We start from the raw sequence: 13,265 nt of genomic DNA, 5'->3' as shown, positions 1-13,265 counted from the left end.
TTTTATCACACTGCAGTGTGGGCTTTAATTGGCAAGCTCCAGCAGTCTGGTGATCATTCCATGAACTCACTTCTATGTGTTAGGGGGAAAAAATCAAGACTGCAACAAGCAACAGGATAAGACCAATATTTTGTGCTGGCCTGGGGTTTAAAAAATTCTATCAAATCAAAAAAGACCTGCAATGTAAGGGTGTGATTTCCCTGGAATACTGGCAGAAATCCCTGTGGCCCAGAGGTCATCAACAGGGCCTGTGACTTTATACAGACTGTCCCTTATGACTCTAATATGCTCCCTCTTCACCTCAGCCTCTTAGAATCTCTAGATTCCTTCAAACTTCAGATCAAGTGCCAAGAGAAGGCCTCTCCTTACCTTCCAGCTGCTAGCACACTCCTCACCTCCCCCAATTATCTTGCATTTACTTTGTTTATGCTCTGTATTTACTTAGCTATGTTCATTCTATTTCCACACACACACACACACACACACACACACACACACACACATATAAAAGAATGAATGCTCCTTGAAGGCAGGTACTGTTTAATTTTTGTCTTTGAATTCTGGATCCTAACAGTGATTCGCACATAGGACTATATTCATTAAATAAAATCTTGTTGAGAGAATCTTGTTGAGCCTGGAACTTCTAGTTAAGATGGGAATGTGAAAGACCCTAGAGGAGCCAAACTCTCCCATCAACACCTCAACAAGATCTAAAAAGGCACCATATTTAGAACGATGAAAAGAAAGACTGAAGGGAATCACCTATAAGCTCCTATTCTACAATGACTTGAAAATGGACAGGTAGGATACTCTAGGAAGGCAGAAACTAGACCAAGCTCCATAAAGATTGAGGTGGGGAGCAATGTCATCCCAAGCTCCCTTCAATGAAACCAATGGGTTCTTAGCCCTGGCTGTCAGAGAAACAGCTGGGAACAAAGGCAGCTATCACAGGTCAGTACATAGGGAAGAAGTGCCAGGAAGTCATGCATTATGGAACTCTGAGCCAAAGTAAGAAAAAGAGGGAGGAGAATGCTAGGAAGTGAAAGGGTAGATGCATGAAGGAGACTTGCAAGATTTCCAGCATCTGACTTGGCCTGTCAAAGCTAACAAGGATGGAACCAACTCCCAGTGAAATAGGAGACAGACAAGATAAGGCTGGAGCCTGTGTTACTCCACAGGAAGACAAAAGTAGAAACCAGAAATTGTGGAAGTAGATGGGGCCTAATCTCCAGTTATTCTATATAGAATCTTAGCAACATTAGCATCCTGACTAGTTATTCCAAGTTGCAAAGAGGAGATGGGAAAACATTCTCAGTGTAGTGATTAGCCTGTACTAATGGCAGAGAGGTGAGAGAAAGAGACAGTGAGAATGAGAATGAATTCAAACAGTCCCTTCCCTATTCTCTACTCAGACATGAGTTTTGGAATGGGTTTATTCAGAGGCAAAGGGTGGCAAAGTGGAATCAATTAGGAAGATTTGAGTTCAAATCTGACCTCATGCTTACTAGCTGTATGACCTTAGGTAACTCACTTAAATTCTACCTCAGTTTCCTCAACTGTAAAATGGGAATAGTCATAATACCTACTTCCCAGGGTTGTTTTGAGGATCAGATGAGATAATATTTGTAAAAAGAACTTAGTACAGTTCTGATCATCATCGTTGCTATATAAATTCTTATTCTCTTCCCTTTCCACTCCCTGGTCTAGAAGAACCTGGCTTCTAGTAACAGAGGTTTCCCTTTTCTCAGATTCATTTGTTCACTAAATTACCTGGTGACCTCAGGGTGTTTTTTAATTATAATAAATTAGATTATGAATCACCAATCTATAGGATTCCTCCAAAAAAGGAAAGTTAAAGAAGTTTTTAATGGACCATACAAATTAGGTTATGGCACAGGTAATTTATTCCTACACATAAAAAGGAATGCTAAACATAAAAGAGTCATAGCATGAATTGACAGAATTGTTACAACATAATTTAATAATTTAAGATTAATATTAAACCAGATTAGAAAATATAGCTGTTTTATAAAACTATTAAGTAGGCATTTTGCACTTCACCCTTGCTAGGTACCATACAATCAAATGCTCAGGTTTGGGTCTTTTTTTTTTTCCTTCAGGGCAGTGACTGTTCTCAATGATATATAAATTTCTCTTGCCTCTGCCATAACCAATTGTTTTTATCATTGGTCTCAGGACCTGATCTTTTCGATTCAAAGGGTTACTCTCTGTACACATCCATCTCTGGGTTTCTGTTTGATCATATAGACAGGAAAGGAAACACAAAAGAAACAGCCCAAACCCAGTCTCCAGTCTACCTAGACATGTGGTATGGACATGTTCTCAAGACCATATAAGGGCAATTGCTCCTTAATCGACCAAATTTTTAGCCCTAAGTCATACCTGACTGGAAGCAGACTCCTACAAGCTTCCACATGTGGTCAGCTGGAATCAGGAATGGTGACTGAGCACTCCATAGGGGGATATAGGAAGGGAAAGAGGTAGCAGGAGAGAATAGTCCCTATTATAATAGAATCATATATTTTGAGCTGAAAGGCAACTTAGAAGAATTCTAATTCATACCAATGATTCCTAACTTCTGGTCCATGGCAAATATTTACTGATCCATAAAAAAAGTTTTATAAACTTTTAAAGCTGTCTCCTTCCATCACCCTACTCTCCCTACCCCAATATCTCTGTCCTTAGTGTTGTTGAGCCCAGAATTATTCCTCCTCCTTCTCCTTCCAAACCCCTCTCAGAGTCTGAAGAAGAAATGAAAGTATTTAATCAAAGACCACTGACCCAGGTGGCTAGGTGGTGCAGTGAATAGAGCACTGGCCCTGGAGTCAGGAGGACCTGAATCTGGACTCAGATACTTAACACTTACTAGTCGTGTGACCTTGGGCAAGTCACTTAACCCCAATTGCCCTGCCTTTCCCCCTCCAAAAAGCAAAAAAAAAAAAAAAAGGCCACTGACCCAGCCCTCTTCACCCCTCTCTTCCCACTCCCTTACCCCACCCAATGAGAAAGGGAGGATGTGCTGTTTTCTTATTGGTTCTCTAAGACACAGAGTGTTGATTATTGGGAGTCAGATAGGGGTGATGTACCAGTGGTCTGGAAAGCCTGAGATTGCCCCAGCCCCTCGCCCATCTACCAAATGAGATTAGAGAATAGGGCTCTTTGTTCACACAGGGATGGACACCTCCCATGCAGATGGACTTAGAAACTAGCCCTGACTGATAGATAGTACATCCCAATTCCCTGCTAGAATGACTCATCAAACCACTATTTGTTTTGGTCCCTAATGTCAGGGAGCTGTCTCTGAGATGTTAACTAAGAGTAAATGCATGAGGTGGGATGGGGAGAGGGTTAGAGATGGACTCTTGTCAAAGAAACTTTCCCTCTCTCACTTGCAAGAGGAGCTGAGGACAAAGAATTTTAACTTCTTTTTAGATTGTCATTCCTTGGGACTTTTTTCCCAGTATTTTCTCTCCTTTGGATTTCCAAAGGAACAGGAAGATGCAAGGTGGGAGGTGGGGATGAGGGGAGTGTTTCTCTCCCTTTCCCTGTTAGAATCACTGGTGACTTGTAGCAAAAAAAAAAAAAAAAAAAGAAAGAAAAGAAAATACTTCGAATAAGTCCAGTAGAGTCTTTTGAAAGTAAGGAAGGCATCATCATTACACTTTTACAGGTGGGGAAACAAGCCCAGTACAAAATATTCTTGAAGTGAATTACTCAAGATCACACAGCTCGTATGTATTAGAATGGTGACCTGAACCTGGGCACTTGGACTGCAAATCCAGCCTTTGTTCCTAGAAACTAACTGCAAATACGGGTCATGAAAAGGAACTGAGAGGTCTCTTCTAGCTTCCTCCTCTTCAAAAAAAAAAACTAGTTTATCAAATTATTAGCTCATTATGGTTTTGGAAATTTCATATTGCTTCTAATTTTACTTTAAGTTCCATAAAGCAGCGATTGTGTTTTATTGTCCCCTATAGTACCTAGCATAGTTCTGCACATACTAGGTGTGCAATAAAGATTTATTGAGTGAATTCATGAATACAGGAGAGATAAGTTTTAATGGGGTAAGGAGTAAGCAAAGCAACCTCAGTCCCTCAGCAAACAGGGCTACGGGGTTCTGGGTAGATTAGAGGAGGAGTGAATAGCACACAAAAAAGGTTGGGTAATTTTACCTCTTTCACACGTTGCCTAGGCCCTGCCCTGAAACAAACGTTATTAATGATTCTCTTGGTTACTGCTGAATAACTCTCTAGGTTACCATTGAATGACTCTCTTAAATGTTATAGTCAGGCTTATTCCTGAAGATGCACTTTAAGAAAAACTGGGATGGGAATTGTTTGGGGTCTGAAGTGTGAAATGCAGAACTTTATGGGAACTCCCTAGGATGAGATCCTCAAGCTTCCCCTGTCTTATAATTCTCAAAATTGATTCTTTTCTTACTAAATTGCTCATTGTGGAAGTTTTTAAGTACTTCTCCAAGGAAAAAAGTGATTGTGAATTAGAACTCATTTTTAGAAAATCACAATCAAAATTATTAATGAGCAGCTAATTTAGAAAACTTGCTGGAGAATTGCATGTATTTAAAATGTTTTTTCCCCTAAATTTAAGCAGAAAAAGAGGGAGTAAAAAGAAAATTATTTAACCTAAAATACTTAGAGTTTAAAAACACAAATGACCCTTGCTTTTGCTGGTTCCACACCCCGTCACTTCCCCAGGGATGATTCCCTGAAGAAGCATTTGCCAGGTGAATCAGTGAAAAGAGTGCTGGACCTGGGGTTGGAAAGACTGGACTTCAAATTTGGCCACAGACACTTACTAGCTATATGACCTTGGGCAAGTCATATAACCTCTGTATACTTCAGTTTCCTCAACCAGTGGGGTTGAGAAGGGTGATAACATCTACCTTCCAGGGTTGTTGTAAGGATCATAAGAGATATTTGTAAAGCACTTTGCATAGTCATGCAGGGGTGGGGAGCGAGCCGGCAACCTTGAGGCCACATGTGACTTTCTAGGACCTCAAATTGTAGCCTTTAGTCTGAATCCAAGTTTTACAGAACAAATCCTTTTATTATGGGAATTTGTTCTATGAAGTTTGGATTCAGTCAAAGGACTGTACTTGAGGACCTAGAGGGCCACATGTGGCCTCAAGCTGGCAGATTCCCCACCTCTGGGTGCATGGTGAAGAGTAAAAGCTTAATAAAGGCTATTTTCCTTCTTCCCTCCCTTCCTATAGAACCCTGATAATTTATGTGACATGATTAAGGATCCATGAGAAATTCTGAATGTTAGTCGTTTTTTCTCTGTCAAATTGAAAAAAAGAAATTACATGTGGAATTTTTTAAAAATAAAAATAAGTAGGTTTTTGTGTTGTGTTTGAATTTTGGTTTAGACCTTGTAATCACAGGTCTAACAGTGGAAGCTCACTAGTATGGAATCTCCCCACAGTAATGCAGATGAATGATTTGATTCTCTTATTCCAAACCCCTGCCTTCATCCTAAAAGTACTTACCTCCAGACTAGCATTTATGGGTCTTAACAAACCATGAGCCCATATTTCATGTCTCAAAGTATTCCGTAGTCAAAAGACTTTGATAAACTTTCTCCTGGAGCAGCTAGGTAGCACAATGGATGGAGGGCTAGGCCTGGAATCAGGAAGACAAATTAAAATCTGGCCTCAGATGCTAGCTGTGTGACCCTGGGCAAGTCACTTAATCCTATTTGCCTCAGTTTCCTCATGTGTAAAGTGAACTTGAGAAAGAAATGGCAAACCACTCTAGTATATTTGCCATGAAGCCCCAAAAAATGGGTCATGAAAAATCAGACAAGACTGAAAATGACTAAACAAAAAACACTGTTCCAGAATGTACTTCCCACTGTAACTGTTCCAAACCTTCTCCTCTCAGCTCTTATAATCATTATCTTCCTTTAGAGCTCAACTCAAACACTGCTACCTATGAAAACTCTTTCCTGATCTCCCCTTCTCCCATTGTTCTTCCCTCTATCATGCTTGTCTATTAAGTGACCAGTCCTTGGAGGATGCATAAATATTCCCTGCCTAGGTCCAATCCAAATGTTGGAGCTTGTGGAGCTTCCTCCTAGCCACAACAGAGGGGTGTGTAATGGAGATAAAAATAAAAAGACTCATTGACTGCTCCCCAGAAGAACTGAAAAGGCCAATCTTGGTGAGCCAGAAATCAGTGTACCTAAAAAACAGACAATCCACTTATCTCTGTGTTTCTCTGTCTCGTCTATTTCTCTGTGTATATATGTATGTCTTTCTGTCTCTTTGTGTCTTGTCTTTGTGTCTATCTGTCTCTCTGAATGTCTATATGTATGTCTTTGTGTCTGTCTTTCTGTGTCTGTCTCTCACTCTACCTCACTTTTTTTTTTGCTTCAAAGCATCCACACTGCTTTAATCTGAGACCCAGGTAGGGAAAGGATGACTTTCCTGTCTCCCATCTAGCCACCGCATATCTGTGAATACATTAAAACCTCAGTCTATTTGTGTTTACTCTTTCTAAATCTCAGGTGAAGAAGTACTCTAAAATGGAATTGTCCAGACATTGACTTTGTCAGGTTCAAATGATCTCAGAAGCCTGCAAGGTGGCATCTATAGCATTGAGAGTAGTACCCACCAGAGCTAGTAGAAGTGTCTACTGGAGAGATAGTGGCAATGATAGTATCTGCGTTGAATGAGGAGGGACATACGGAGAATGTAATAGTCACCCAAAGAAAGACTGCTGCAGAGATCATGACCCTTCATTTCAGGGAAAACTCTGGGCTATGGACTCTAGAAAGCCAGTGACCTTCAGAGCCAGCAGAGAGTTATGCCTAAGGTAATTCCATTTCACTGACAAAGAATGAGCTTCCTAAACCCCTGAAGTCTGAGTCCTGATCTGGGCAATCTACTGAAATGGGATTCTTAAAAGTTATCAGTGTATGTAATCTAGTGATTTATTTTTCCTTAGTTTTCATCTTCTGGCACCTCATCTTCTGGCAATGTCATTTGACACTGTTGACCATTGATATTCTTTCCTCTCCCAATTGCCCTAATATTGCTCTTTCTGGGTTTTCCTGTTATATCTCTGATGGCTACTTTTCTATCTCCTTCACTAGTTCTTGCTGTTCCATTCTCATTATGATCCTATCTCAAGATTTTTTCTAGATTCCCTGCTCTTTGCTTTCTACATTCTTTCCCCTGGACATTTCATTTCATCCCATCACTGCAACCTCAGCTATGACTTCCATGCTAGATGACCTATAAATCTCTATTTCTAATTCTGATTTCTTTCCATATTTCCATTTGCCTGCTGAACATTTTACATGTATGTCTTGCTTGCCTCAGATTCAACAAATCCCAAAGTGAAATAGTTTTCTTTTGCTCTCCATACTACAGTAAGAATTCCAGTTCTCTTACTCCATGTATGAACTTGGGCAAGTCACTTAAACTCTCTGGGCCTCAGAGTCCTCATCTATAAAATGGAGAAGTTGGATTGGATGACCTTGAAAAACCCTTCCACTCAAAAGTACTATGATCCTCAACCATGATTCCAAAGGACTGATGATGGAGAATACTAATCTCCTAATAGAGAAATGATGGACTAAAGATGCAGAATGAGACACGTTTTTTAACATGGCCAGTTGGGAATTTGTTCTGTTTTACTACACATTTTTGTTAAAAGGTTTTGATTTTCTTTCTCCAAAGTTGTGGGAGAGAAAATAAATGTTTGTTGATTGGATAAAAACTTAAAAAAAAAAGTCCTATAATCTTATCATATCTAACCCCCAAATAAGTTCATCCTCCTGTCTCTTCTGAATAAACTGAAGAATGTTTTCACCAAGCTGTAACATAATCTTATCTTCTTATCCCTCCCCATTGCTCCTTCCCATCATATCATCTAGTCACCAAGTCCTGGTGATTTTTGTTTCCCAGGCTTACTTCAAGCTCAACAGTTTTATTCATTTGGTCATTGAAAGTCTCCCCATTTACATGTACTCTACATTCTCTTTTATTCACTCACATCTTTTCTAAAGAAGAATATTTGCAACTTTTTATAATGACTTTTGATAGATCTCAGCTCACTTTTTCTGTTCGAGGGATGTACTTCAACCCCACTTCAAAGTGTGTTCCTTTAAACCAGGGCATGGGAATCTATTTGTGTTCTTACCTTGTCAGCAATCCTTATACAACTTAACTTGGCTTTGCAGTCTCGGCATTATTCTCCTTTTATTAGTCTTAATTGGAAATACAGAATCCCAGACTAGTCTAACCTCACTGATTTGAGTTAATTGGGGGGTAAGGGAGAGATAGTCTGAATTCATAAAAAGTGTGACTTTTATGATTAAAAAAAGAAGAAATGGAGTTGTACTATTCTCAAGTACACACAGAAAATCTAACTCCTAACAAAATAGTTCAAAGTAGGAATGCTGGACCAGTTTTAAAGAATCAACATCTCATTTATAAATAACAGCATGCATTTCCGTAAGGTAATTGATATGCTAAAATATTTTATAATACAATAAGTTAATTATGGCCCATACAAGTCATGTTTATGCTATTAATTTGCTTAATTATTTTCTTTACAGATGGTGTGCAGGTAAACTTCAGCCTAGTGTAACATGAATTGTCACAAATTCTTGAATTTATATGTTTTACTAAAAATGTATCCTGCATTTAATCAATTTTTTTAATATTTTGTTGACATTTAAGGGATTTGTTACAGTTTTTTGAAGAGAGAAATTTCCTGTTATGTTCTAATCTTTTGTTTTGCTTGTTTCAATGGATCCTAATGGGAGTATAAGCCCATTAAGGGAAAAACAATACCCAATTTAATAGATGTATATGCAATGAAAAAGAAATACTTGCAAAAATTCTTAATGGGAATTTATAACAACAGTAAAGGGTGAGAACCATTAAAGAAAAATCATAGGTATGGAAATGAGTAGACTATGTATATAGTGATGAAGTCCAGTTATAGCTCAAGACTAAATTTATTTTTATTTTTTCCTGATATGCACTTAATTATAAATATGCAGTGACTGCAGAAATGTAAATGGAAAGAACAACAATAAAATAACAATTGAAATGCAATTCTGTGAAATATAATGACCAAGCTTGGCCCCTAATAAGAGATATGAGAAGGAATCTCCCCAACTTCCTTGCTGATGTGGGGGAATATGGGTGAAGAATACTATATAGAATGTTAGATTTTTTTCTCCTCATATGTTGGTTCATTATGTTGACCTTTTTTCTTTTTCCTCACTCTTAATTCTTTTTTCCTAAGGTTATTTTCTGGGAAGGAAGGACAGAGGAAGAATTTGGGAAATGCAGTTGATATAAAATCAAATCTATCAATAAACATTGATTTTGGTCAAAATATATAAATCCACTGAGAAATTCTGCTATAGCTATTAACCTGGCAGATGACTCCTATCTCCCCATTCCTAGAAAATGGTGATGATATTATCTTCACATGATATTTATTCCACGATATTTCCTGAATGAATATCTACCTCTTGATATATTACCAACATCTTAGACTTTGGATGGGCATCTAAAATTTAGAATATCAAGAGAGACATGTCAAAAGACAGTACAAAGGTTGTATTACAACCAGTGGCATGGAAAAAGTCTCTTGCTGTGTTCATTCTGTTTGATTAAGAATAAGATACTGAGAGATTCCTAAGGAAACTCTCTCTCTCTCAGCCCTGAATACCTGCTATCATTTTGAAGTTATAAATGAAACAATGGTTCATTTTATTTTTTAAAAGAAATTTTATTAATGCCTTTTGTCCTTTCATCTAGTTATTTCTGAACATAACTGTCAGTTCTCTCCCAGGTGGTCCCTCTGACCATTAAATAAACCTTTCCATTAAACAGAGGGAAGTGCTTACTTCAGTTTAATTTTAGTAGTCAAGGTCCATTTTGGAAAGGAATGGGACACAACTCTGAATAAGCAAAATAGGCTCAGATGACAAAAGAATGAGAATGTTAGATTGCATTAGGAATCGATTGGGTTAATTGAATTAAGTGGCTATAGAGATGGAAGATGCATGTACGAAGAAAACTGTGAACTTAATACAAAGTCCCAGAGATGGCATGAATGTATACAGCAACTACTGATTTATGCAGGCACTTGGCAAGGTTGAAGATAAGGAGATGTTCACAGTTGATAGATATCACCCTTGAGCAAATGTTAAGTGCATCTTGCTTAATGGGAACTGTGACATTTCTGTCACTTTAAAAGGGGTTGGGATTTCAAGGCAAGTCCAAGAGAGGGTTTTTAATTCCTCTATGGTGCTATGCCTTCCCTCTGGTAACTGCTACCAGATGATTAGTGATGCCTAATTAGGGTAGTATAGACACAGCAAGTTAGACTGATCTCCAGCACAGAAAACTGAGAGCAGCAGGAATTGATCATTCAGTACTCATATACTCTGAAACTGTTCATGCAGAAATACATATTCATTTACAACAAAACATAGTTTATATTGCTTTAATTTTTTTTAATATGCTAGGTGGCTGTAATGGAAATGCAAATTTAAAGATCTTCCCTGCCCCTATGCCCTTTGATAAGCTTAAGAGACTCTGAGAACCTTCCTTGATTTGAAAATATACTCTTCCTCCTAATAGGCTGAATGTGGTCACATGGAGCCTATGGCAGGAGGCTTGGTTTTCAGGAATGCCCACACCTTCATGTTGTGTGATTGGGCAGTGGGTCAAGAGGTTGGTTACATTCTCTGAGCCAGGAGAAGGCTATATAATCCCTGATGTGAGGCTTTGCTTTGGGGCTCACTTTGAGAAGTGTTCTGTGATTTGATCAGATGAGAATCTGGGAAGCCGTTGTTGAGAGCCCCCCAGCTTTGAAAAACCCAAATGTTGATTTGGTATGGATGTAATGGTTGGATAGTTTGGAAACCTGTCTACTTGATCTGTTTCTCTGTCTTGATAATTCTTTCTGTATACTCTGAAGTTCAGGGTGCTGACCTTTTTCCCTGAACTAGGTAAACGATATATATATATTTGACTGATTAAAGTAAGCTTGTTAACCACTTTTGAGTTGCTTTCCTTTAGCAAAGCAGATCCAAGAACCTGTGTTGGCAGCCATCTTGGGAACACTGGGGTGCTTGCTGCTACAGTGGCACAGTAGATAGAATGCTGTACTTGTATTCAGGAGGATGAGCTCAAATCTTGCCTCAAACACTTCTGTTAACTTCCATCTCCCTCCATATCTTCATCTGAAAAATGGGGATAAGAATAGTATTTCCCTTCTAGGCTTGTGTAGCAGCAAGCACCCTAGCATATTCAGGATGGCTGCTAGCACAGGTTCTTAGATCTGCTTTTCTAAAGGAAAGCAACTCAAAATGGGTTTACAATCTTACTTTAATCAAACAGGTATCATTTACCTAGTTCAGAGGAAAAAGTCAGCACCCTGAACTTCAGAGAATACAAACAGAAGTTACAAGCGGATAAAAAAAAATACAGAGAAACAGAGCAGCAGACAGGCTTCCAGCTGTCTGACCATTACATCCATACCTAGTCAGTTACCAAAGAGAGAAACACCAACAGCTGAGTGGGGGTAGAAGTTGCCCAGAGTCTCATCTGGCCAAATTTCTCAACTCTTTCCAAAGTAAGCCCCAAAACAAAACCTCACATCAGCATATATATATATATAGTCTTCTCCTGGATCAGAAAATGTCACAACCCTCTTGACCCACTACCCAATCACAAAGTAACAAGGTGTGGCCATTCCTGAAAAACAAGCCTCCCACCACAGGCTCCTTGTGACCACATTCATCCTATTAGGGGGCAGACCATATTTTCAAATCAGGAAAGGTTCTCAGATTCACTTAAGCCTATTAAGGGGCCAAGGAACAAGGAAGATTTTCAGATTTCCATTTGTATTACAGGTTGTGAGGATGAAATAACATATAATATGTGGTATTTTCCAAGCCTTAAAGTATAAGTATGAGTTATTATTGTTAATGAAAAGTATGAAATATTCTTATAAAGGAATGGAATTCCACAAACATCCTCTTCTGGTGTGTGGCCATAGCGTAGAAAAGTGCCTTTCAAGGGCACTTGTAGGCTAAGCCACCAGAATACAGTGCCTGCTAGGTCCTACCAAAATGGAAAATCTTAGCAAATGTGGGCTTGAAGAAAGAGAGAATGTATGTATTCCAAGGACCAGCCTATGTAAGTTTGGACAGGCTCACCACCAAAAGGCTAGCTACTGAGAGTCAGTTGGTTTTGGCAATTCAGTGTTCAAAATACAGCAATTAAATCTTTTAAAATACTGAAAAAGAAGTATAATACCACAAAAGAAATAAAATAACCTGCTAATGACATTGGTCCTTTTTATCTCTAACTTACCAGCTTTTGTTTCTTTAACTACTGGTTGGTTTATTTTTCTTCCTACCACCATGCTGTTAAAGGCCATTTTCATAGCTTGTGTCCCCATTTGTTTCAGACTATAAGATGGTATTTAGACTATAGGTAATAATTGCTTCCTTTTAAGCTATTCATTCTTAACATGAAAGTCTCAAGTAGCTCATAAATTGAAAGGCAATGTAACTGTACAATAAACATGCTGGACATGGGGTTAGAACACCTGAATTTGAATCCCACCTCAGGAATTAATTGTGTGACTGACAAAGGGTGACAGGGGTGTCAGGGAGTTCAGGGAGTCCAGGAACCCCAATAACCAGAGACCCTGGAAATCAGTCTAGAATGAATTCATTGATTCAAGCATTCTCTAAGTCAAGGTGGCAAAGATTTATTGTTACGCTATACAGCAGGCAAGACTTCTTAGAGAACCTGCAACCTTAGATGGGTTATTTTATAGTTTATATAGGATAATGCCAGATATGCTAACTTAGTGAGTCAGGGCAGGATTAAGGAGGATTTAAGGAGTGGTCAGTTCTTTTTTCTTCTTTTTTTTTTAATCAAATGCTTTATTAACTTCTAGTTTACATCATTCATTTCCACAATATTTTGAATTACAAATTTTCTCCCCATTTTTCCCCTACCCACCACCCCAAAATAGCGATCCCTCTGGATATCCGCTCCTCCAATTTGCTTTCTCCTATATCTTCTCCCATACCCCCTCTGACTTTCCAGTAGGGCACAGTGGACCTCTATGCCCCTGTGCCTGTATATCTTTATTTCCCAGTTACATGTAAAATAATATTGATAATAGCATATGTGTATATATATATATATATATATATATATATATATATAT

At 38.5% G+C, this 13,265-nt stretch overlaps 1 pseudogene; it reads left to right on the top strand.

The window, feature by feature from the left end:
* Window positions 1-4,692: 4,692 nt before the first annotated feature.
* LOC138156829 (large ribosomal subunit protein eL14-like) overlaps window positions 4,693-13,265 on the top strand; it is a 14,850-nt pseudogene continuing 6,277 nt past the window's right edge.

The sequence above is a fragment of the Petaurus breviceps genome, unplaced genomic scaffold (genome assembly GCF_028583685.1).
Source record: "Petaurus breviceps papuanus isolate PSGF00001 unplaced genomic scaffold, PetGlider_PUasm1.0 110, whole genome shotgun sequence".
In the NCBI taxonomy this organism is placed as follows: domain Eukaryota; kingdom Metazoa; phylum Chordata; class Mammalia; order Diprotodontia; family Petauridae; genus Petaurus; species Petaurus breviceps.
This window is presented reverse-complemented; position numbering and strand designations above follow the sequence as displayed.